This window comes from Macrotis lagotis, chromosome 5, assembly GCF_037893015.1.
Source record: "Macrotis lagotis isolate mMagLag1 chromosome 5, bilby.v1.9.chrom.fasta, whole genome shotgun sequence".
Taxonomy (NCBI): domain Eukaryota; kingdom Metazoa; phylum Chordata; class Mammalia; order Peramelemorphia; family Peramelidae; genus Macrotis; species Macrotis lagotis.
Window position 1 is genome coordinate 15,274,224 of NC_133662.1, and position 23,232 is coordinate 15,297,455.

Sequence of the window (23,232 nt, forward strand, 5' to 3'; positions counted from 1 at the left end):
TTTTAGTAAGGTCCTCCTTAATGCTCTGCATTGTAAATCTAGTATTCTTTTTTCATGTCATACTTGTCTTCAAACACATACTATCCTTTCCAGAAACATTCATAGATCATACTAACCAACCAAACACATGGCCACCCATTACCTCATCCTTCTCCACATTTGTGCAAAAAAAAATCTAGCAACTTGAAGAGATGGGGGGGAGGGGATTAGGGACTAGAAGGAGTAGTATTTATCAGTATTTCTAAAAGTCTTGCTCTAGCTTGTAATCTCAAAATTCTAACCCTTATGTCTTCTTGGTCAGAACCTGGCACATAGGCTTTTCATAAAGGATCATTGTTCTCTTAGGCTCCTTAGTTTCTCTGCAGTGTTCCATCACTTCATTGCATGCTCACTTAGTCTTTTAGAACGAAAAACTGCTTCATCACAGTAGGAGGCAATTCATTGTACAATATACGGACAAGGTATTTAATAAGTATACTGCTTAGTCAATGAATCCAGTTCAACTTTACTTAATGAAGAAATCTGGTTGTTAACATATCCAGCCTCTCTCCCTCATTTTCTATTATTCTGGCTACTTCCAAAAAGCCACTTTATTCTTTATGCTGGCCCCTGGAGATACCTGGTCTTTTTTGCTAATATTTTTGTAGAAACTGATCTCCCCAAAGGCACTTGAACTGATTTGTTCCAGGAAATATCTTCCTTCCCTAGACTTTCTCTGCATGAAACAAAAGCTCACTGTGGTTATACCTCACTTTTTTTTTCTTTTAGGTTTTTGCAAGGCAAATGAGGTTAAGTGGCTTGCCCAAGGCCACACAGCTAGGTAATTATTGTCTGAGACTGGATTTGAACCCAGGTACTCCTGACTCCAAGGCCGATGCTTTATCCACTACGCCACCTAGCCGCCCCTATACCTCACTTTTAACCTAACTTTTCTCTGGATCTTCATCAAGGTCCTTGTGCTTTCTCAAACTCTCTTGCCTCTTAGGTTAACCCATATCTTAGTAAGTTTCCTTCTCATTAAATTTCAATTTCATGATGGTGTTTTTCCTCAACATTCCTCAGTTTCCTCCTCTATGAAGTAAGAGGTCAAAAGCAGTTAATCTCCAAAGTCTCTCTCAATACTAAAGCTTTACTTCTATGGAGAGCACAAAATCATTTGTCAAATCACTATTCCATTAACCTTCAGCTTCTTCATGTGTAATATGAGAATGATAATAACACCTACCTACTAGGGCTGTTGTGAAGATCAAATGAGATTACATGTAATATGTTCTGCATACTTTACTGGGAACCTATGTTCTATGTCAGACCCTTTTCTTTCTCTTAGTAGAAGACACACCCTTCCCTGAATCTCTTCCCCTTTTAGTTATTTATAACACATTCCAGTACTTTTCAAGCAATACTGCTCATTACCAAAACAAGCATCTCTAAAACCCATCTTAACATTCTCATCATAAGGTAACCTACTTTTTAAAATGTATGACCAAACCAGGGTATTGCAGCATGACTGGAATACGCACATAATTTTAACTCAAATACATACATAAATTGGAGGAGGGATGTCTTTCATCACTGAGGCTCATCCTAGACTGATTCAACCACAATCAAACCCTGCACTGGGAACTGAGATTTCTAAGGTCTTTAGGGAGCCTGAGGAGCCAAGAGGCACAAATCTATTGTGCCTTGAAAAGGCACTTTGGGAGGTGCTGCTCCGTTTGAGCAGACAGAGTCCCAGATATAGATGACAGGCTATTTCCATCTTTCTTACACAACTACTGGGTAAGGAAGCCCAAAGGACCTCAGGATACTTAGTGGACCTAGATGATGATCTGAGAGGGAGGACTGAGAGAAATGGAATGAAACAGGGAAGGAAAAACCAGTGCAGAAGAGTCAAACTAGACCACTCACCCAGAGAAAGGAGATTGTTATTGCTGGACAAAGCCAGGGAGAGAAAGCCCAAGGGCTAAGACTACCTTGATCATGGTGTGACTCTTCCACCTCTCCTTCCTGTGTAGTATTGGACCTGTAGAGAATGGGAATGTGCAGCTTGGAAAAGAGAAGCTAGGAAGGATCACCTTTAAGGTCCTAGAAGTTATACAAATTATAGAATGATGGGACATGCTGATCTATTCTCTAGTTGTTCAGTCATTTTTCAGTGATTCTTCATGACCCTATTTGGAGTTTTCTTGGAAAAGATCCTGAAGGGTTTGTTATTTCCTTCTCCAACTCATTTTACAGATGAGGAAACAGGATGATGGGTTTAGGGTATACATTATAATAATAATGATAAAAGCAAAATTATAGTAACTAGCATTGATATACTTGAGACTTGTTGATACATCTGATATATTGATACATTTGAATATGTTAATTTATTAGATCCTCACTACTATCCTGTGAGGCAGGTACTATTATTGCCCTCATTATACAGCTAAGGATAAGTGACCTCCTCAGGGTTACATGGTTAGTTAGCATCTGAGGCAGGACCCAAGTTCAGGTCTTGAAAGTCAAACACTTTAGTTTGTCATCTGATTGATTTATAAGCATCCAGGAAAACCAATATGAAGCAGTTTTTGCTTCAACCAGAGCTTACTGTGAAAGACTGTCTAGATTTTTACCTCGAGGGGTTATATTCATGGAAGTGATTGATTCTCTTTGGTTTAGGGATACTGAAGCCCTTGTTCTCCCTAGAACTTGAGGAGTACATCAGATGATCTCTTTAGATTTCATACCTTGGAATTTTTTGACCCTGATAGTAAATGATGAACACACCCTGGGGAATTACTCTTCTTCTATCCAAGTCCAGAATTTTTTATCTTCATGTTACCCCAATACCTCCATTTCCATGGGAATGGTATAGGGACACTGGTTGCATGAATAATAGAAATTCAGAGATATGAAAAATCCTTCCCCAAAACTTTCTCTTCCTCATAAATCTCCCACCAGAATTGCTTACTAGATGCTCTAAGAAGCCTGGGAACCTCTTCTTTTATTCCCCATCTAACCACTATCTGGCTAAAAGTTGCCTGGTAAGAAGTTGTCAAAGATTAGGCAGCAGAAGGAAGGAAGAGGGAAAGCAATGAGATTGGGACACTTCACAAATGGAAGAATCATGGTTTTGAATAATTAAGAATTTACTCAGAGTAGTCAACCATTGCTCTAAGGAAGTTGCTTACTATCTGATGAAGGAGATATAGTCCTTGCCTTAAGGAATCTCCCAGTCTTAAGGAGAAGGCATTTGCAACTTTCTAATAAGCATTAAAGTTCCAGAATAGTGTGGGCATCACCAAGGCTGAAGGCAGAAGGCAGAAGGCAGAAGGATTTTATATGAATGTAATTTGGTTTGATCAGAACAGAAAAACACTCCCTAGCTTTTTCTTTCCTATTTTATGCTTAAAGAGCAATCTCTTTCAGGAAGTAATACCATTTATTTTTTAACCCAAACAATCAAACTTGGTCAAAGATGTGAACTATCATCTACTTGATGCTGTTAGCCTCTTCCTTAGGATACTCCCTTTCCAATTATTTCTGCAAGAAGCTTTTCCATTCCCTTTCCTCCCCACCCAAGCAAGAAACATGGGACTCACGTTTGGAGGTGAACAGTGTAGTGTGGTGGAAAGTGTTTTTTTTTTAATAAAAAAAGTTTTGAAGATTTGGATGCTAATTCTTATGCTATCACTAAGTTGTATTAGTAACACAATAACACTCTTTGGGTCCCATATTCCTTATCTATATGGTAGGAGTATAGTCCAGGCAAGGGAATCTTCAGCTTTTATTGTATTATGGAACAGGTTGGTAGTCTGGTGAAGCCTATTGATCTTTATTCAGAATATAGTTAAATGCATAAAATAAAATACATAGGATTATAAAGGAAACCACGGATGTTAGGTGTCATAGTGCATTGAGTGCCAGCTCTGTAGTCAGGAAGATTCAGCTTCCTGAATTCAAATTTGACCTTGAACACTCACAGGCTGTGTGAACCTGGGCAAGTCACTTCACCATGATTACCTCAGCTTCCTCATCCATAAAATGTGCTGGAGAAGGAATGGCAAACCACTCAAGTATCTTTGACAAGAAAATTCCAAATGGGGGTCACAAAGATTTGGACACAACTGAATCAAATGAACAACAACTGAATGAATACTTAGGAAACCATTCATTCATTTATTCATTTATTCATTCAGTCATGTTGCCCTCTCCATTACAATGTGAACTCCTTGAGGCTTCTCTTTGAATTTCTAATGCTTAACACAGTGCTTGATAAAGTAGGTACTTAATTAAATGCTGGTAGATTGACTATATAAATGCTGGCTATTATATTCTAAGGTCCCTCCTAGCTCTAATATTCTATGTTATTTGTTCTTCTATTCTAAATACTAAGGGCCTTCTTAGTTCTGACTTTACATTCTATGATTTATGACAGAAGGCATCAGATTCCTTGCAGTCATAGATAGGAGGAGCAACTGTTTGGTTTGAAATGTTTCCAATTAGCAAACAATTAGGAAGCATGTCTTCTACCTGTTCCTAAGGGAATCCTGGATAGGGGCAGACACTTCCTTAGAAGCTCCAAGATGACAGAAGTCAGTTAGCCACCATGCTTTCCTTTCCTCTATAATTCCCTCTGTACTTCCATTTCTTTACTGATTCAAAATCCCTCACTCCCCAATACAGGAGGCCACTTCTCGGCCATCCCTGCATCTGCTGCTCTTCTCACTGGAGCTGCATCAACATATGTGCTTGTTCGGCTGGGGGCCAGAATCGTGATGAGGAAAGGAGAGCAGGGAGGAGGAGATCAGTGGAGGGGACAGATTGGGGAGGGCTGGGTTCACTGGTGAGGACTGTCTATAACCATCAAATGTTAGAGCAGGAAAATCCTTTAGAAACCATCAAATTCAACCTGCTTATTTTCTAGATGAGAAAATGGGGCTCCAGAGAGATTAGATCATCACATTCAGATTTAAGAGGAGAATTGTCAAATGTCAGGGTATAGAGGAAGATGACTAGGACTGTAACAAGTCTGGAAAGTGGGGTTACAAAAGATGAAGGGGCAGAATATAATCACTGCCTTCAACTATTGGAATAGAATTATTGTTCAGAGGAAAGAGCTGGAGAATCAATAACTAAAAGTTCTTGGCAGGGGGAAGGGCACAACATTAGGCAGAATTTTCTAACAAATAATACATTAAATAATTGGAAAAATTTCCTGAAAAAGCGATGAGATGCCAGTTATTTGAGTACTTTATAGTTTTCAAAGAAACCACATAGCCCTTTATCATATATGGGTATTGTAATTCCTGAACTAGGTAAGAGGTTCTGCTGAGATCTCTAATAAGGACACAGGAGGCACTTAAATGCTTTGTGAAGAGATATATAAGACCAAAAGTCATTTCTCATTAGATAGGTGGTCAAAAGAGATGGGTAAACAGCTTTTCAAATGAACTGCCTGGTCCTCAGGCTCTAGGCCACCCAGAACCTATCTGAGATGCTGGAATAAGGGAACATTTTCCACCACTGATACTAGGGACAATTTTCTTTTTTTCTCTTCTCTCTTCTTCTGTCCTTTCTTCCTTCCTAACTCTGACCTGCCCAGAATTCATCTGGGATACTTGACTACTCATACAGCTCAAGTTTGTCCTTCATTTTTGAAGAAACCTATGACATTTTAAAAGAAGATGCCATGACAAATCCATGGATTGCATTTGAGTGAGGGGATGCTATGCTAAGTTGTTAGTCTCACTTTCTCTTCGAGAGCTATCTGGGTCCATTGGCCAGATATAAATCAGGATGCTGGATGTGAGACAATCAGAGTTAAGTCACTAGCCCAAAGTCACACAGCTAGTAAGAGTTAAGTGTCTGAGGCCTAATTTAGAGTCCTGTCCTTCTGCCCTTTACAACTCATATGCATACTCTTTTGTGGTAGCAAAGAATTTGAAGCATAATAGATGATCACCTATTAGGGAATGACTAGATAGAAAGTGGCACATGAACATAATGGAGAATTACTGTAAGAAATAAATATGATGGATACAAAGATGGAAAAAAAACTATATGAACTGATGAAAAGTAAAGTAAGAAGAACCAAAAAAAATATAATTACAATGTAAATGGAAAGAAAATAATTGAAACAGAATGATTCAAAGTTATAATGACCAAGCTTGGCTCTAAAGAATACACATGAGATGATTGATACTTCTCTGTTTTCCTTAGCAGAAGTTGGATCCCATGCATAGGGGAGTTTTTGCTTAGTAGTTTCAGTTGTGTCTGATTCCTTATGACCCCATTTGGGGTTTTCTTGGGAAAGATACTGGAGTGGTTTGTCATTTCTTTCTATAGCTTATTTTAAAGATGAGGAAACTGAGTGACTTGCTTGGGGTTGCATAGCTAAAAGTGTCTGAGGCCAGATTTTAACTCAGTTCTTTTTGACTCCAGGGCTGGCACTCTATCCACTGCACCACCTAGCTGCCCATGTGTAGGAGAGTCTCTATATATAAAATATTGGATATTTTAAATATGTTTAAAACTTTTATGGGACTTTTCTTTTCTCAAGATCCCAGAGCTAGGTAGTGCCAGAGTTAGTTCTGGAGTCCAGTTCTACCTGTCCATAGTTCTTTTATAATACTACAAATGAGGGCTGCTAAGTGGCACAGTGGATAAAACACTGGCCCTGTAGTCAGGAGGATCTGAGTTCAAATTCAACCTCAGACACTTAACAATTACCTAGTCATATTATTTTGGACATGGCACTTAACTCCATTGCCTTACAAAAGCCAAAAACTAAAAACCAAAACCCAAAAAAAGATACCACAAATGTAAAATCAAGAGACTACAGATACAGAACTTAGAGGATGTAAGAGACTGTCTAGACCAATCTCACTTTAAAAATCAAGAAATTGTGGCCCTCCGCTCCTCCTCTGCCCTCTCTTTTTCTTCTTTTTCTCTATGTTGTTGAGACTGGAAGCCTTGAATTCTCCACTGGTCAGCAGAGGACATTTAGCCTGACTTCTTTTTTATCATGACTTATTCAACCCTCTTTAAATAGTCTTGAACCCCTATCCCTCAACTGGAGGGTTCACTACATTGATGCTCAACTTAGTGTAGACACCTGATTGATCTAGCACACTACAGCTCAGAATTCCTGAACCCACGTAGCAAAGATTATAGAAAAGCACCACTATGCCTGTTGCTAAACATTTTCAAAGATATCACTGAGGCACCAATCTGTTCATCTTCATGGGAGAAACTTGTTCAGAGCAGGACAATAAGGAAAGGTTTGTCAATGGATTCTGGACACCAGAGGATCATTTAGACCTAGAAAAGACCTTACAGATCAAATCTAACCTTCATTTTTACCAACTGGTAAACTAAAATCCAATAAATTAAATAAATTTCCTCTGGTCACACAACTACCAAGTTTCTGAAGCCAGATTTCAATTCAGGTCTTTCTGACTTTAGCACAACCCTCATATCTATTATACCACTTTGGCTTTACCAATAGATGACAATGATCATAAGCAAAATGAACTATCAAAGGCAAAAAGCCTGGATCCCATGCTCCTGGTTTGCCATAGCACATATCCCCAAAGTCCAAGTGGAGACTTCCAAAGAAACTTAAAGGAACTAATACATAGGGTTATTATGGTAATACGATTACGGTAAATGTAAGTTTGCATGCACATTAAGACAGAATGCAGAATCATTCTTATCCAAAGACAACTACAGTCAGATATGAATTCTGGTTTGCCACTTATTTTCCAAATAAATATTCTTGAAGTGTGATGATATCAAAGGACAGAGTGCTCAAAGGAATTTTATAGAATGTCAAGCTGAAATCCCCAATTTTACCAATATGGAAACTGAGCCCAGTGAAGGTCAAATATTGCCCAGCATTTCTCAGATATTAAGTGGTAAGGTAAAATTCAAAGCCACATTTTTTTTATTTCAATCAGTAATCATTCCCTTGTGTCAGACTGGTTCCTTCCAGGTCTAAAATGCTATGATTCTCTGAGTACAACCAAGACATCCTCATGAGTATACAGAGTCATAAAAACTAAACACTGGCTTATGTCCCCTGAGGCTCAAGGAAAGCAAGCTGCAAATCTAATAAAAATTAAGTATGAAAAATGGAATACTCACAGTCTCTTTTCCTTCCTTCCCACCTCTTTCTTTTCTTTGCCTGTTTCTCCCTTTTCTCCCACCTATTTCTTAGGAAAAAGGGAGCCATGAGCTGCCTGATCCTGAAGGTGAATAACACTTAATTTAGTATACATAAGTAGTAAGGTGATTTGCAAAAACAGTTACTTTTAACTGTTGACAGAATCAATAGAGTCCCACCTTTGACTGAAAACCAGGTCCTCTGACTGCAGAAACAGGTCTCTTTCCATTCAACTATATTGCCTTCCTTTTCTCTTTTCTTAGTCTCATTTTTCTAATTTGTAGTAATCATTCAAGTTCTGACTCAATTTCCTCAATATACTTTTCTCCCAGGATGGTTGTGAGATTTAAATCAGATAATATTTACAAAGTACTTAATACAATGCCTTGCAGAGAAGATGCTTCATAAATTTATCTTTCCTCTCTTTTTCCCTGCTTCAGTTATTCCCTTTCTCCTTTCCTTTCTTTTCTTTGCACCTCTTCCCTTTTCCTGCCTACCTCACCTTTTCTTCTTGTCTTTATCTTCTCTTTTCTGCCTCAGGTTTCCAGAGAACCTGCTAAGCTATTTATCAAAGCAATTGCCTGATTAAGTCAATTCAATGACAATGTCACGTTCATTGACAAAATCAACAATCTCCTCCTGTTTAGCATCCCACAGACAGACCAGCCCAGAAAGTTCAGAATGACTGAACTTTTCCCTTTTCATTCAGCTTTGTTAACATCATGAAGATCATAAGTGTCTGTAGGTGACCTGAGAGGAGAGGAAGAGGAGACAAAAGAACTGAAAGACATGGTATCAAGGGAACGAGATAAAGGAAGAATTAGGGTGGGAGAGTGATATAGAATTGTACACTTAGAGCTAGAAGGCACCTCAGAAGTTCTAAGATCTCTCATTTTGCAGATGAGGGAGCTAAGACCCAGAGAGGGGACATGACTTACCCAAATTCATAAGGGGTAGTGAGAGAGAGAGATAGAGATAGATAGATAGATAGATAGATAGATAGAGAGAGAGAGAGAGAGAGAGAGAGAGAGAGAGAGAGAGAGAGTCAATATTTCAATCTAGGTCCCCAGATTCCTAATTCCAAGAGCTAAGGGATAAAGGCAGTGAGATCAAAAGGACAGGTTGGGGATATGGTGACAAGCATCTAGAGAGGAAAAGAAGTTGTGGGACAGTTATGTCAAAGGGAGGAATTGGAATGAGGGTCAAAGATGAGAAGAGGAGGAAAAGAGAAGAAAAGAGTAGAAATAGGAGGGAGAATTTGTGGAGTAGGAGAAAGTGATACATAGAGGAGGAATTGGGGTATTTAGTACAGTCATACTAAGAAGAGATGGAGGATTAGGGAACAGATATTCAGAGAAAAATAAGGAAAAACTGGGGATCTGGGAGTGGGGCAAGGCAGTGCCTGGGAAAATCTGTAAGCCAATAAAAAAATCATGACAAGGGATGGCAGGGGAAATCATGACAAGGGTAGGAGGGAAAGTCTAATGACATTTGAAAATCTTTTGCAAGATGAGGCTATGGCTCTTTTTACATTTTTTCATATAGCACAACTCTGCTAAGAACCAGAGATATCCTTCCAGTCAGTCTGGAAGGGGAAAGCTAGGATGAGATGATGCATTCATGCAGGGCCCCTCCTTCTGGTGCCAGTGTTATTACAAATCACTTTAAAAGCTGCATCCTGTGGTTCTGGGGAACTCATCAGCAGCTCTGAATGTGGCGTTGCTTGTCACAACAAAATCATTCTCTCCCCCTCAGTCTCTCCCCCTGTCTGTGGTGGCTTCACCCATCACCCAGGTATCCTGGCACTCTGACAGGCAGGAGCAATTCCATTTCCTCAAACAGGCTTTTCATTTGCTCAGAACTTTTTTCAAGCATCTTTCCCTTTGGCCTACAATCTCTCTCCTTTCAACCTAGCATTTCTCTCTCACGGTTACTTTTCTGGCTATATCCGCAAATGGCTTTTTAAAGCACCTGTGTCCATAGCTGTTCTGGGAGTTAAATTTCTTCCCTTTTCCTGTCAAGCCTTAGAATGGTACGATTTAGAGCTGAAAGGGACCTTAGAGACCATCTAGGCTAACCTTATTTTACAAATTTGGTAACTCAGGTCAAAAAGACTTGCCCAAGATTGGCACACAACTCTATGTAATCTATGTGTATATATTACATACATATATACACATACATATATCCCTATAAGCATATGAAGGAAGGAAACAAACATTTATTAATCATCTACTTATTAGATGTTTCAAAAACTGTAGAATATTATTTCATTTGCTCCTCATGGCAATCCTGGGAGGTAGGTCCTTATTATTGACCTCTTCCCCCTTTTGCAATTGAGGAAACTGAGGCATAAAGAGGTTAAATGACTTACCCAGGGTCACACAGCTAACACTTATCTGATGACAGGATTTTAACTCAAGTCTCTGACTTCAGATTCAGTCCTCTAGCCACCAAGCCACCTATTTCTAAAAGGATAGGGATAGAACCTTTGATTCTCAATATAAGGAACCACTTATTGTATAGTTGATATAGAAAGAGGTGTGGAAATTCCCTCTACTAATGTAGATTGATACCTTCCCGGCAACTAGCATTTTTAGAGAAATTTATATAGCAGCTCTGTAGGTTAAATGATTTAACCAATGTCACATATTCATTTTGTTTCAGGGGTTAAATTTGAACTCAGATCATCTTGGTTTCAAGGTCAGCAGGCTATTTAATAGGCTATGTCACCTCTCTAAAAACACTGCAGAATGGTAATATTTATATAATGCTTTAAGGTTCACAAAATATACTACTTATATTATTCCCTTCTAATTCTTTCATGTAAGAACCTTTCTAATACTATGTTTATTTCTCTATATAGATACTTATATGTATGCATGTACAGACTTTTGAATCTAGACACAGTATTGAAAGGGTTGTCTGTCAATTAGAAAAAAAATTCAACTTGTTGGTGCTTGGTCACAGAGGTCCCATCTAGAAACAATGATTGTTAGTTGCAAAGAGACAAAATAGCCTTGATGTCAGGAAATGCTTCCTTCATTCTAATTATCTCCTCCCTACTCCACCCCATTCCATTCAGTCTCCTCTGTGCTTCATACTCTTCAAAACCCTGATTAAAACTTTCCTCCTCAAGGAAGTCTTTCCTAATTGCCTCCCTGGACCTCAATCTTTCCCTCCCTCCTCCTCTGAACCCAATTCATTCATCTCAGGTCCTCTTAAAACTCACAGAGGCATTTTGCCCTGTTTTCATTTGCACTTTAGGCTGGTTTCTTTGTAGGCAGTTCTTCAGATCTGAACCTGATCTCATCTCCCCTCCGAAATCTATTCTCTGTGACCTCTCTTTGGATTGATGGCATCGTCATTCTCCCAATTACTCAAGCTCAAAACCTCTGAGCCATCTTTGACCCCTCTCAATTCTTCATACTCTACATCCTATCTGTCTTCAAGTCTCATCATTTTCTCTTTGCAGTGTCTCTTACAGCTATTCTTTCCTTTCCATTCGCTACCACTCTGTTATACTATTATTTAAAAAAATAAATTAAATATTGTCAAAGTAAGTTCTGATGATGCCTTTCATTTTTTTTTTCCCTGAGAGAATCCCAGAGAGACTTTTGGTACCCCTAATAAATACTACTATATGATCTTGGGCAAAGCACTTAGCTTCTTGAATTTCTGGGCCACTCTCTAAGACCCAAATATAGTAGCCTGCATTGGTAAAAGGAATTTCCTTACCTGGCAGTGTCTTATGCCAGGGGTCAATAACTATGTGTCAAATCATGAACTATGTTTTTTAAAATATTTTGAAATATAATAAATTTTGTTTATAAATATAAAAATCATCCTTCATTCCTAGGCATACAAAAAATTTTGCAGATTCCTATGCCTGCCCTAAACTAATGAAATTATAGATCCAGCTCCAATTCCTGTTTCTGGATATCTCCAGATCTAGCAGTGGATTGTCTCTTTTTTTTTTAGCTTTAGTAAGATTTAATTTTTTCTTTTTAAGAAGATTTATTTATTTTCATCCATATGTACATGCATATTTCCAAGTTACAAAATTTCCCTCCACCTTCCCTTTCCACCCCCCCTCTCCTTAGCAGGGAACACTCAGGTTAGCATTTTGCATATATATTTTGATAAACCTGTTTACAAATTAGTAATTTTTGGCATGAGGAATTAGGATTAAGGGAAAGAGATACATAAGAAATAATTTTTATAATTTGTTCATCAGATTCAGAAGGGATTTTTTTTCTGTGTTTTTTTTTGTTTGTTTTTCTTCCTCTGGATGGGCTCTCTCTCTCTCTCTCTCTCTCTCTCTCTCTCTCTCTCTCTCTCTCTCTTTAACAAAGAAAACCAGGTAAGCAAAAACAATTTGAAAGAGTGATATATAAATAATATTCTGTTCCCATAAACCCTCATCTCTTTGCTGTGAAGAGAGAAATCTGTTTCATTATCTTCTTTCTAGGATCAAATTTATCATTACACTAACTGAGAATTCGGCTTTTTTTTAAATTAGTGATTTTATTTACATTTTGTACTCATGTATATTATTCAACTGGCTTACTTTATTTTGGTCTGTATTAGTTCATAAAGATTTCCTTCTCATTTTTAACCTCTTAATTCTTTATACTAATCATTTTTTACTGAACTGAATTTATTTTTTTAAATATTCATCCATATCCATATGTATATTTTTAAGTTACAAAGTTTCCTTCTACCCTCCCTTCTCACCACCTCCCCTTATCAGTGAAACGTCAGGTTAATATTATACATATATATTTTCGATAATCATGTTTATAGATTAGTCATTTTTGGTATGAGATGTCTAGATTCATTCTCCCCCACCCCCCTTTATTCAGTCTTTCTCAGATCAGTTTTTTATACAGTGGTATCACCATCTCTCTCCACTGTCCACTCCCTCAGTAACTCCCCATTGCACTCCCCTCCCCCTCCAAGCAGGTAGGAATTCAGATTCTTTCACCTGTCAATGCATACCACTTCTCAACATACACCTTATAGTCCAGACAAAGAAGATTAATAATAGGGTCTCATTCATTCTTTCCCATTGATGTTTATTGAGATAGTGTCCTAAGTGGGATGTCTGAAGTGTGCAGGAGAGGGAGATAGAGAATCTGAGGCATCTGCTGGGGAAGTTGGCTTGTGTCATTATGACATAGGATCCTGGCTCAGTCAGGTGCAAAGAGAGAGAGAATAAAGTGGCAGTGGGAGAAGTAGAACCGCTCCTGGGTTGATGGTAATTAGGACTCATAGAGCTTCAAGGGATCACAGAATCACAGTTTTAGAGCAGGAAAGGATTTTAGACATCATCTAGTTTATTTCCCTCAATTTACAAATGAGGAAACTAAGGCAGCACCCAGAAGTCAGAAAGGCTTGAGTTTAAATTTCATCTCAGACACTTGCTAGCTGTGTAATTCTGGACAAGTTATTTTACCTCTGTCTGTATCAGTTTTGTTTTTTTTATCAGTAAACGGAGATCATCAGAGCACTGACCTTCCAGGGTTGTTGTAAAGATCAAATATTTTTAAAGTAATTAATCACAGTGCTTTGCATATAGATGTTGAATAGCTGCTTTTTCCTTGCCTTTCTTCCTTCTTTCCTTCTTTCTTCCTAGTTACATAACAAAATCGCTCTGCTAGTAAATGGTATACTTGGGTCCTCTGACTTGAATTCAGGGATCTTTCCATTGTACTAGGCTGACCTCTGGGTGGTAGATATGGAAGATTACTATGATAAGAAAGCATATCTAACTTTCTCCTTCCCACTCCGAGTTAACCTAAGCTAGTTACAGTTCTACTATTCATCTTTCAATCATATAAAACCTTAAGTGACTTCCCCCTGTCCCAGCCAAGCTGAAAGGGATGGATCTTTCTTGCCTAAATGGCACTTTGTATCTTGAACTCTTCATGAAACGTACTGTTGTAATTATGTGTATACATATGTCACTCCCACTCCTCAACTAAACTCCCTGGGAGCAGAGCTCATGTCTATCTCTTTTCTATATCTCCCACAGTGCATCACACAGTGCTAGTTTCATAATAGTTTCTTAATGTTTGTTGGATGAATGAATATGATGTCTGAAGAAGAGATAGAAGAACCCATTTGAGATTATATTCACCTTTTTGGATTGTGGGTATTACACTAATGTGCAAGGTCAGGATCATAATAGAAATGATTAATTCCTTTTCTCTGTACTTATCCCCTTTGATCTTTCTGTTGAATTAGGCACTTTTTTAATTAAAAAGTTTTTAGTATTATCTTTTGTTTTAACATAATCTTCATTTCCCTATCCATATTCAAATCTATTCCCCTTCACTACACAGAACATTGTCCTTTGTATCAAAGCACAAGAGAAAAAAAATTGAAAGGAAGTTCAGCAAAATCTACCAACAACAACTAACGAAACATTATCCAGTTCTGATAGTATATGCAATGTTCTTCGCCCACTATTGCTGCATAGATGCAAAAGACATTCATCATTTTTAGTGCTTATTTGACATTTAGTTTTTGTGACTCTGGGATGTCCTTCATCTCAGAATGCTTCTTATTCTCTTTTACTGGTCCCTTCCCTTTCCTAGTCTTGTGTTTCCTTTCTCCTTTCTTTCCTTTCCCTTGGCAACTTCATCAACTCTATTGACCTCATGGATCACCTTTGTATGGATGATACTTAGTAAATGACAACCTCTTCCCCTAGTTCCAACTCCTCAACTCTAGTTGCCCACTGACCTCCACATAAATCTGAGATTTGCATAGCAAACACAAGATATGTAAAACAGAAATAATTTTCTTATTCCCCAAACTTTCCCCTCTTCCCAAATTAAAAATTTATTAGCAGGACATCACCATCCTTTCAATGACACAGATTTATCTCTTACAGTCATTTTTGATTTCTTCCTCTCCCTAACTTTTCACATTCAATCACCAAATTCTGTTAATTTTATTTCTGGAATATTTCTCAACTCTATCCATTCCTCTCCCCAGTCAACACTTCTACTCTTGTTTAATAAGTTTGTCTCTCTACCTTTAACCTCTCATCTTTACCATAAATCCCCCACAAAGCTGCCCAGACAATCTTCCTATGGAAAGGTCTGACCAGATCATTCACCTGTTCATCATCCTCAGGATAAATTACAAACAATATCCTTAGTCTGGCTTTCAACAATAACTCCAACCTACATTTTCAAACTTATTTCCCACCATTTCTCCTTAAATACATTATTCCAGTAAATTTAGATGACTTAGATATTCTGGGGATTGTCTTTCTCTCTCCTGCCTCTATTCCTTGAATGTGCCCTTCCATATCCTTCAAGGCATAATTCAGGTGCCAACTTCTTCCATGAAACTTTCCCTGATCTCTTCTACCTTCTAAGCTCAAAAGGAGGTCACCTTCTCCATATTCAGTATATTGTTTTCTTAAGATCTTTCCTTTGCACTAATCATATTCTGTCTTGTTTTAAGTTATTCTTGTACATGTCAGATCTCTGTATGAGATTGCAAATTCCTTGAAGGAAGGAATGTATAATTTTTCATCAATGTGTCTCCAACATTATACAGAGTATTCTTTCTTTTCCTCCTCCTCCTCCTCCTCCTCCTCCTCCTCCTTCCTTTGCTTCTTTTTAGTCTGGAGCCTTGATTGGTATATGCAGCAAAAAAATTACCACTCACCTTACAGATTAGGGACTGTTCTTTAATTTATAGCCTTAGAAAGTTGACAAGGGTGGGGCAGAGCCAAGATGGTGGAGTGAAGGCAGGAAATTCCAGGAGCTGTCTCCCCAGACCACTCCAAATGCCTTTAAATAATGACACTAACCCAAATTCCAGAGTTGTGGAACCCACAAAATGACTGAATGAAACAATTTTCTAGTCTAAAACAATTTGGAAGATTTACAGGAAAGATCTGTTACACTGGGGTTAGAAAGGGCCAACGTGTAACCCAGACCTTGATGGTCACATCAGAGCAAGTGTCATCCAGGAAAAGCCTGTGGGGCACCTGGGTCCCTGGGGTGCCTGAGTCCATGGGAGTAGAGTGATTTACAGACCTCTCTGTCCAGGGATTGCCAAGGACAACTTGGAAAATCAGCGGGAAAATTCTGCTACACCAGAGTGAGCACAGTGCCCAGACCAGCACAGATCTCAGCACAGACCTGGTCCCAGGAACCAAGAGAAGACTTGGGAGCCACCTGGCAGGGAATCACCTGGCAGCTGCTTCCAGAGTACTCAACTCATGGATGGTAAGGGGAAAGAGACTGCAGAGGTCTCTTTGCTATCTCTGAGGCAGGATTCTGTTGATTTGTCCATACTCAGTTCCAGGTCACAATCTGGCCTTAGTCTCAGGAAGAGGAACTTTACTGCCCTAGAGGAGAAGGGACCCTTCTCACAATTCCAGGGTAGAAGGGGAATGCTTGTGGTCATCCACAGACCAGAGCACAGGCCAGGAGAGTAGTCAAAGTCTTTTGTAAGACCTTGAATGAATTGAGGTCCCTTGGGTGGAAGTTGTCTCTGAAAAAAAAAAGCTCCTAAAACCTTCAAAAGCTTGGGAAAATACTTCTTCTACCCTGGAAGAAGTGATAAATCAAGTCATAGATTGTATAAATGAACAAAAAAACAGAAAAAAAAAGAATCTGACCATAGACAATTACTTTGATCCCATGAAGGATCAAAATACATAGAAGATGACAAAGTCAAAGCTTTTGTATCCAAAGCCTCCAAGAAAAATATGAATTAGTCTCAGGCTATGGAAGAACTCAAAAATATTTTGAAAATCAAGTAAGGGAAGTAGAAGGAATAAATGGGAAAAGAAATGAGAGCAATAAAAAACCATGAAAACCAAGTCAACAGCTTGGTGAAGGAGACATCAAAAAATACTGAAAAAAAATCTTAAAAAACAGTTTGAGTCAAAAGAAAAAATCAATCCAAAAAGTCAATGAGGGGAACTGACCAGATGGAAAAGGAGATAAAAAAGCTCTCTGAAGAAAATAATTCCTTCAAATGTAAAATGTAGATAAGGGAAGTTGATGACTTCAAGAGAAATCAAAAACAATAAAACAAAACCAAAGAATGTGAACTATCTCATTGGAAAAACAATTGACCTGGAAACAGTTCCAGGAGAGATAATTTTCAAATTATTGGACTACCAGAAAGTCATGACCAGGAAAAGACCCTAGACTTCATTTTTGAAGAAATTCTCCAGGAAAATTGCCCTGATATTCCATAAGCAAAGGGTAAAATACAAATTGATGGAATTCACCAATTACCTCCTGAAAGACATCCCAAATAAAAACTCCCAGGAGTATTATAGCCAAATTCCAGAACTCCCAAGTCAAAGAGAAAGTATTACAAGCAGCCAAGCAACAATTCAAATATCATGAAGCCATAGCTAGGATTACACAGGATTTAGCAGTGTCTACATTAAGGGTTCATAGGTCTTAGAATGTAATATTCCACAAGGTAAAAGAGCTTGGATTATAATCAAGAATCAACTACCCAGCAAAACTGAACATCCTCTTTCAGGAGAAAAAAATGAATATTTAATGAAATAGGGGACTTTCAAACTTTCCTGATGAAATGGCCAGAGCTGAACAGAAAGGTTGATTCACCTCAATTACAAGACTCAGGTGAAGCACTGAGAGGGTGGGCAGGAAGGACAAATTATGAGGGATTTGATGATGTTGAACTGCTTGTATTACTACTTGGGAAGATGATACTGATAATTCATATTAATCCTTTCATTTATTAGGGCAGTTAGAAGGAGCATGTATAGTTAAGACACAGAAGGTACCCAAGAATATATTAGAAAATATAGTAAATGACTAAAATATCTCCAAGGACTGGAATCACAACTATAACTAGGAATTTTGCCTTCAACAAGTACTAGAAATTATTCCCTTGGGCAAGGGACATCAAAGCAACTTTTGAAAATAAATCCAATAGAAGCAGGAGACTAAAACCAAAAGGATAAAAGAGCAAGAACTATCCAAGGAAGAGCTAGGAAATAACATCCTAGAGTTTTCCAATTTTAATAAGCCATTGCTAATTAGGTGCTAAGTTCAGTTGCTTCTGAAGCTTCTGAAGTAAAAGTGATTTCAATGCCTTCTAAATTTTAGCATGTTGATGCAAAGTGCCAGTTGCCTCACCGTAGTTATATTTCTGGTTGTAATGGAAGTAAAAAACTGACAAGATAGAATTTAACAGGAATAAATGTAAAGTACTAATATTTGTGTTAACCTGTCTATAAATAAGATATGTGCAAAAGGCAAACATTACTAGATCTGAAGTTACAGAGTCATAGCATTTACAGCTAAAAGGTGCATCAGAAGCCATCTATTCTAATCCCCTCCTTTGACAGATGAGAAAGTGAGGACCAGAGAGATTAACAATCATGAACTCTGTTCCTGGTTCCTCCAACTTTAATGAGTGAATTTTCTCCTTATCTTGCCTTAAACTAGGCCTCTACACAACTTCCTGGTCATCATGCAACTTATGCTCTGGTCATCATATTGGTCTTCTCACAAATGAAAACTCTGAACTTTCTCCTTCATCCCCCAGTTCTAATAGGTAAACATGTTCTCTCCCTACCCCACCTTACATCTCTCATTTATGTATTATTTTTCCCCATTAGAACTAAAGCTCCTTGAAACTGGGGACTTACTTGTTTATGTAGCTCACTTAATGGGCTAATATAGAACATCTAATGAAAAGGCATAAAGCAGAGTAATAGAGTATTGAATGTCAGGAATAGCAAGAAAGTCAGTGAGTATGGATTCAAGAGTATTTGGAGGGGAGTAAAAAGTGAAAACAGATGATTCAGTGGATAAGACAGTGGGTTTGAAGTTAGGAAGGCTAAACTTCTTGAGTTCAAATCTGACCTCAGACTGTTACAAGCTATGTGACCCTGAGCAAGTCTCTAAACTCTTTTTGCCTCAGTTTTATCATCTGTAAAATGAATTGAAGAAGGAAATGATGAAACACTCTAGCATCTTTGTCAAGAAAACTCTAAATGGAGTCATGAAGAGTCAGCCATGACCTAAATGACTGAGCAACAGCAAATAGGACCTAAGTAGCACCTCTAACGTGAACCCAAGACCTCATATGCCACTCCTCATACATTTTCTACAATATTATTCTGACTTTCATATTGTCATATGATATAACTTTGAGTCCTTACCTTACTCTTTTGTCTATGACTTTGGATAAGTCTTTGGACCTTTCCAAACTTTACTCTTTCCATCTGTAAATTGAAGAAGCTGTAATGAAGGGTCTCTAAGGTCTCAGTTTATCATTTAGTATACCTTTTAACTGAACCCTATGGAAGCTCAATATAAGTCAGAACTATGATATAGAAGCCAAAAAAAGCTAAATCTTAGATTGCATTAACAGAAACATAATGTCCAAAGCAAGGGAAATTATAGTCCTTTTATGTTTTGCACTGGTCAGAACACATCTGGAATATTGTTCTCAGTTTTCATTTTAGAAGGGATATTGACAAACTGGATTGCATCCAGAGGAGGGAAACCAAATGATGAGAACAATATAAATTTTGCTATATGAAGTAACTGGGGAGTGTTTATTAAGTCTGGAAAAGAGAAGATTTAAAGAGGGATGGGGTAGAAGAATAACATCAAATATTGGAAATGCTGTCATGAGGCAGAGAAGGGATCATACTCAATTTATTCATCTCTAGAGGACAGATGTAAAGGGTTTAAGGTACAGGGAGTGGTCAGCTGTGGTCACAACTTAAGGGAAAGCTTGGTAAGAATAGGAGCTGTCCAAAATTGGAATGGTGATGTCTCAGAAAGAGTGAACTTATCAATTTTTAGAATTATCAGGGAAGTTCTAGATAATCACCTTTCAGGGATGTTGTGGAGAAGACTCCTGTTCAGTTAAGAGTTGGAATAGATCAAATAACAGGCCAGCAGATTTGGCCAACAGCATGAACTCTGTGCTGTTTGATAAACTTTAACAAAGCAGAAACTGAATGATAATCCTGTTCCACTCATCAAAAACACTTCCAAGAACATGTGCAGAGAGCATAAAGGAAGTGTATCTTATAGAGGACACACAACAATGAGAATATGGAAAGGGAGACACCAAAGGTTGGTAAGAATTACTTCAGGATTGGAAGGTCAAGTCCTAACTCCCCTTGCTCATTCCTCCAACACAAATATTTTCTTATTTCCCTGCATAGAATCTCTCCTATCCAAAGCTCCTTTCATATGTATAAATAATGACACTACTGATAATTGCTGGCAAAAAGGTAGCACTTAAAGTTTTCAAAATTCTTTATAAATATTCTCATTTAATCCTTACACCAACCCCAAGAGTATTCCCATTTTACAGAAAAAGAAATTGAGGCAGCAGAGGTTAAGTGACTTGACCTACAGTTAGTGAGTATCTGAGGTTGCATTTGATCCCAGATACTCAAATATTTAACATTTTTTCTGATATGATACTTAGCTGCCTCATTTGAGTCTTAAGACAACAATCTTTTGACTTACAATGGGGAATAGTAACCCCATCTTACAGATGGACAGACTGAGGTTCAAAGAGGATTAATGACTTACCCAAGTTCACATGGCAATTCAGTGGTAGAGCTGGGATTGGAACCCAGGTCTTCTGAATCCTAGGCTGTGGCTCTTTGGACTACATCATGTGGGCCTCAACTCAGAAGGGCAGTCTACAATGAAAAAAAAAGAATCCAAACTAACTATTCTACTATCTAACCCATTTCTCTCAACTTCATCCACAAGAATAGCAGAGGACATACTTTTTTCAAAAGCTTTTTCAAAGTCAATTAAGCTACATTTATAACATTCTTTTATAGATGTGACAGTACCCTTGTCAAAAAACGTAAGACTTTTCTATCATGACATGTTCTAAATGAGTCTGTGCTGGTTGGTTGTGATTGCAACCTCATTTTCTGACTGTTCATTGACCGTCATGTATGTGTTACAGAAATACACTAGAAATAAGTCTGGTCCATAGTTTCTATATGCTATCTCTCCCCCTTTTTTGAAGATGGAGAAAATATTTCTATTTTTCTGTCTTGTCTCCAGTTCTTCTGTCATTCACTATGTTCTTTCAAAGATCACTTATTTGATTCTGTCATTACATCCACAATTTCTTTTGCTACCCTGCAATGTAATTCATGTAGGCTTAATGACCTGCCTTATTTTCCTTGAATTCCAACTCCAGATGAACCAGTTGTATTCTGTCTTTGTTTCTCAAATGCCTCATAGATTTTTATTGTGCATCTTTCAAATGCTTTTACCATGTGATGGTCTATATTTGTGTCTTACCCCCCTACTAGACTGGAAGCTCCATGAAGTTAGGAGGTGTGTCATCTTAATTTGGTATCTCTTTTAGTAGCTAGCACAGAACGTTATATAAAGTATGAATGAATTAAAATCTCATTTGTCTACTGCCACAGTTGGCACTTAAAAATGTTTGTTGAATGAATGAAATAGATATTAGACTAAATTAAGCACTATAGTCTTTTTTTAAAAAAAAATTTCATTTATTTAAGGTAATGGGGTTAAGTGACTTGCCCAAGGTCACACAGCTAGGCAATTATTTAGTGTCTGAGGTCACATTTGAACCAGGTCTTCTTGACTTCAGGACTGGTACTCTATCCATTGTGCCACCTAGCTGCCCCCAATACTATAGTCTTTTATAGAATGTGCAGGAATTGTTTTTATTATAGTAATTGTCTTTAAAAGAAAACTCATTTTACTGCTCATATGGTTGGGTTTATGTGTGTGGGTGTGCTGGGAAGTACCCCCTTGCTACTTATCTTATTTAGCAGGCAAGAATTGTCTCCTCCCTATCTCTATATTGGTCTAAGAGTTAATTTGTGGAGAAGAAATTGAGGAAGGGGAGAATCTATTAGCATTATAAATATTATATATTCTAAGATTTTTAGAACAAATTTAGAACATATTTATAGTCTGAATTTTGGTTGTTCAGGAACAGCAGTGTGGTATAGAAAGTGACTTTTAGTAGCTGTCTGACCATAGGGAAATCATTTGATCTGCCCTTAACCTCAGTTTCCTCCCTGATAAAATGAGGATGATAATACATATAGTGCAGAATTTGTAGGATTGTGGTGAGACTAAAATGAGACAAGTTTGCAAAATGGTTTGCAAATTTTAAGTACTACATCAGTATCAGCTATTTTTATTATCTCCCATTCATCAATTCACAGTCTTCAGTGTTGTGCCAGGCAAATTACTTTGTAACCTAGAAATATTTATGCCAATGAGCTGAATAGTGCTCCCCTGCCTGTGTCCCCATATGTGTATCCCTCAACTGATTAAATTAATTCGCCTAAAACACAAGTTCAGGTGAAATAATATGACAGACTTTACTCTTCCAGATTTTGCCATCTACTTATTTTTTCTTGTTTAGATTCTAGACCTATGGTTTCATCAATATGTATAACTCCCCCCCCCCCCCCCATGCACTGAGATACTAATTGCCTTTCCCAACTAGTTATTACCAAAGCCAAGAGTTAAACCTAGGTTTTCCTAACTCCTAGGTTTGTATTCTATTGGGCCAGATTACCTCTCTTTAAATTTTTTGGAGAAGGCATGAACTCAGAAATAACTTGATTACAAGGCAAAGTGAAATAAGTGAAAAGGTATGTACCAAGAAAATTCCTTGAGACATGTAATGAGGATAAATACTTCTACCTCAGGGGAAAGGAAAAGTTTCAGGAAGGAGATAGCACTTAAATTGGAATTGGAAAAAAGGGAGAGTGTTATGAACCGTGTTGTGGGAAGAGATTTTAAGGGACAAAGTTCACTTTTCAGCCAAAAACTCTGGAGTGTCATTGCACTCCATTAGTGCCATTACAAAGTGCCATTGCTGGCAAAGAATTGGAAATTGAGGGTACAGCCATCAATTGAACAAGCTATGGTATATGAATGTTGGAATTACTATTGTTCTATAAGAAAATATGAATGGTTGAACTCTAAAGAAGCATGGGATGAATTACAAGAACTGATGCTGAGTCAAGGGAGCAGAAGAGATCACTGTACGCATTGTGAGTTGATCAACCT

General features: G+C 37.9%; 1 protein-coding gene across 2 annotated transcripts in view; it reads right to left on the reverse strand.

Annotated features, from left to right (window-relative positions):
• The window catches only part of LRFN2 (leucine rich repeat and fibronectin type III domain containing 2), a 148,034-nt gene extending 126,557 nt beyond the window's left edge, over positions 1-21,477 (reverse strand). For both annotated transcript variants that reach the window (XR_012478519.1, XM_074236863.1), the window contains exon 1: positions 20,737-21,477. The gene's annotated coding sequence lies outside the window, so the exon portion shown is untranslated. The remainder of the gene's footprint in view (positions 1-20,736) is intronic.
• Positions 21,478-23,232: the final 1,755 nt, after the last annotated feature.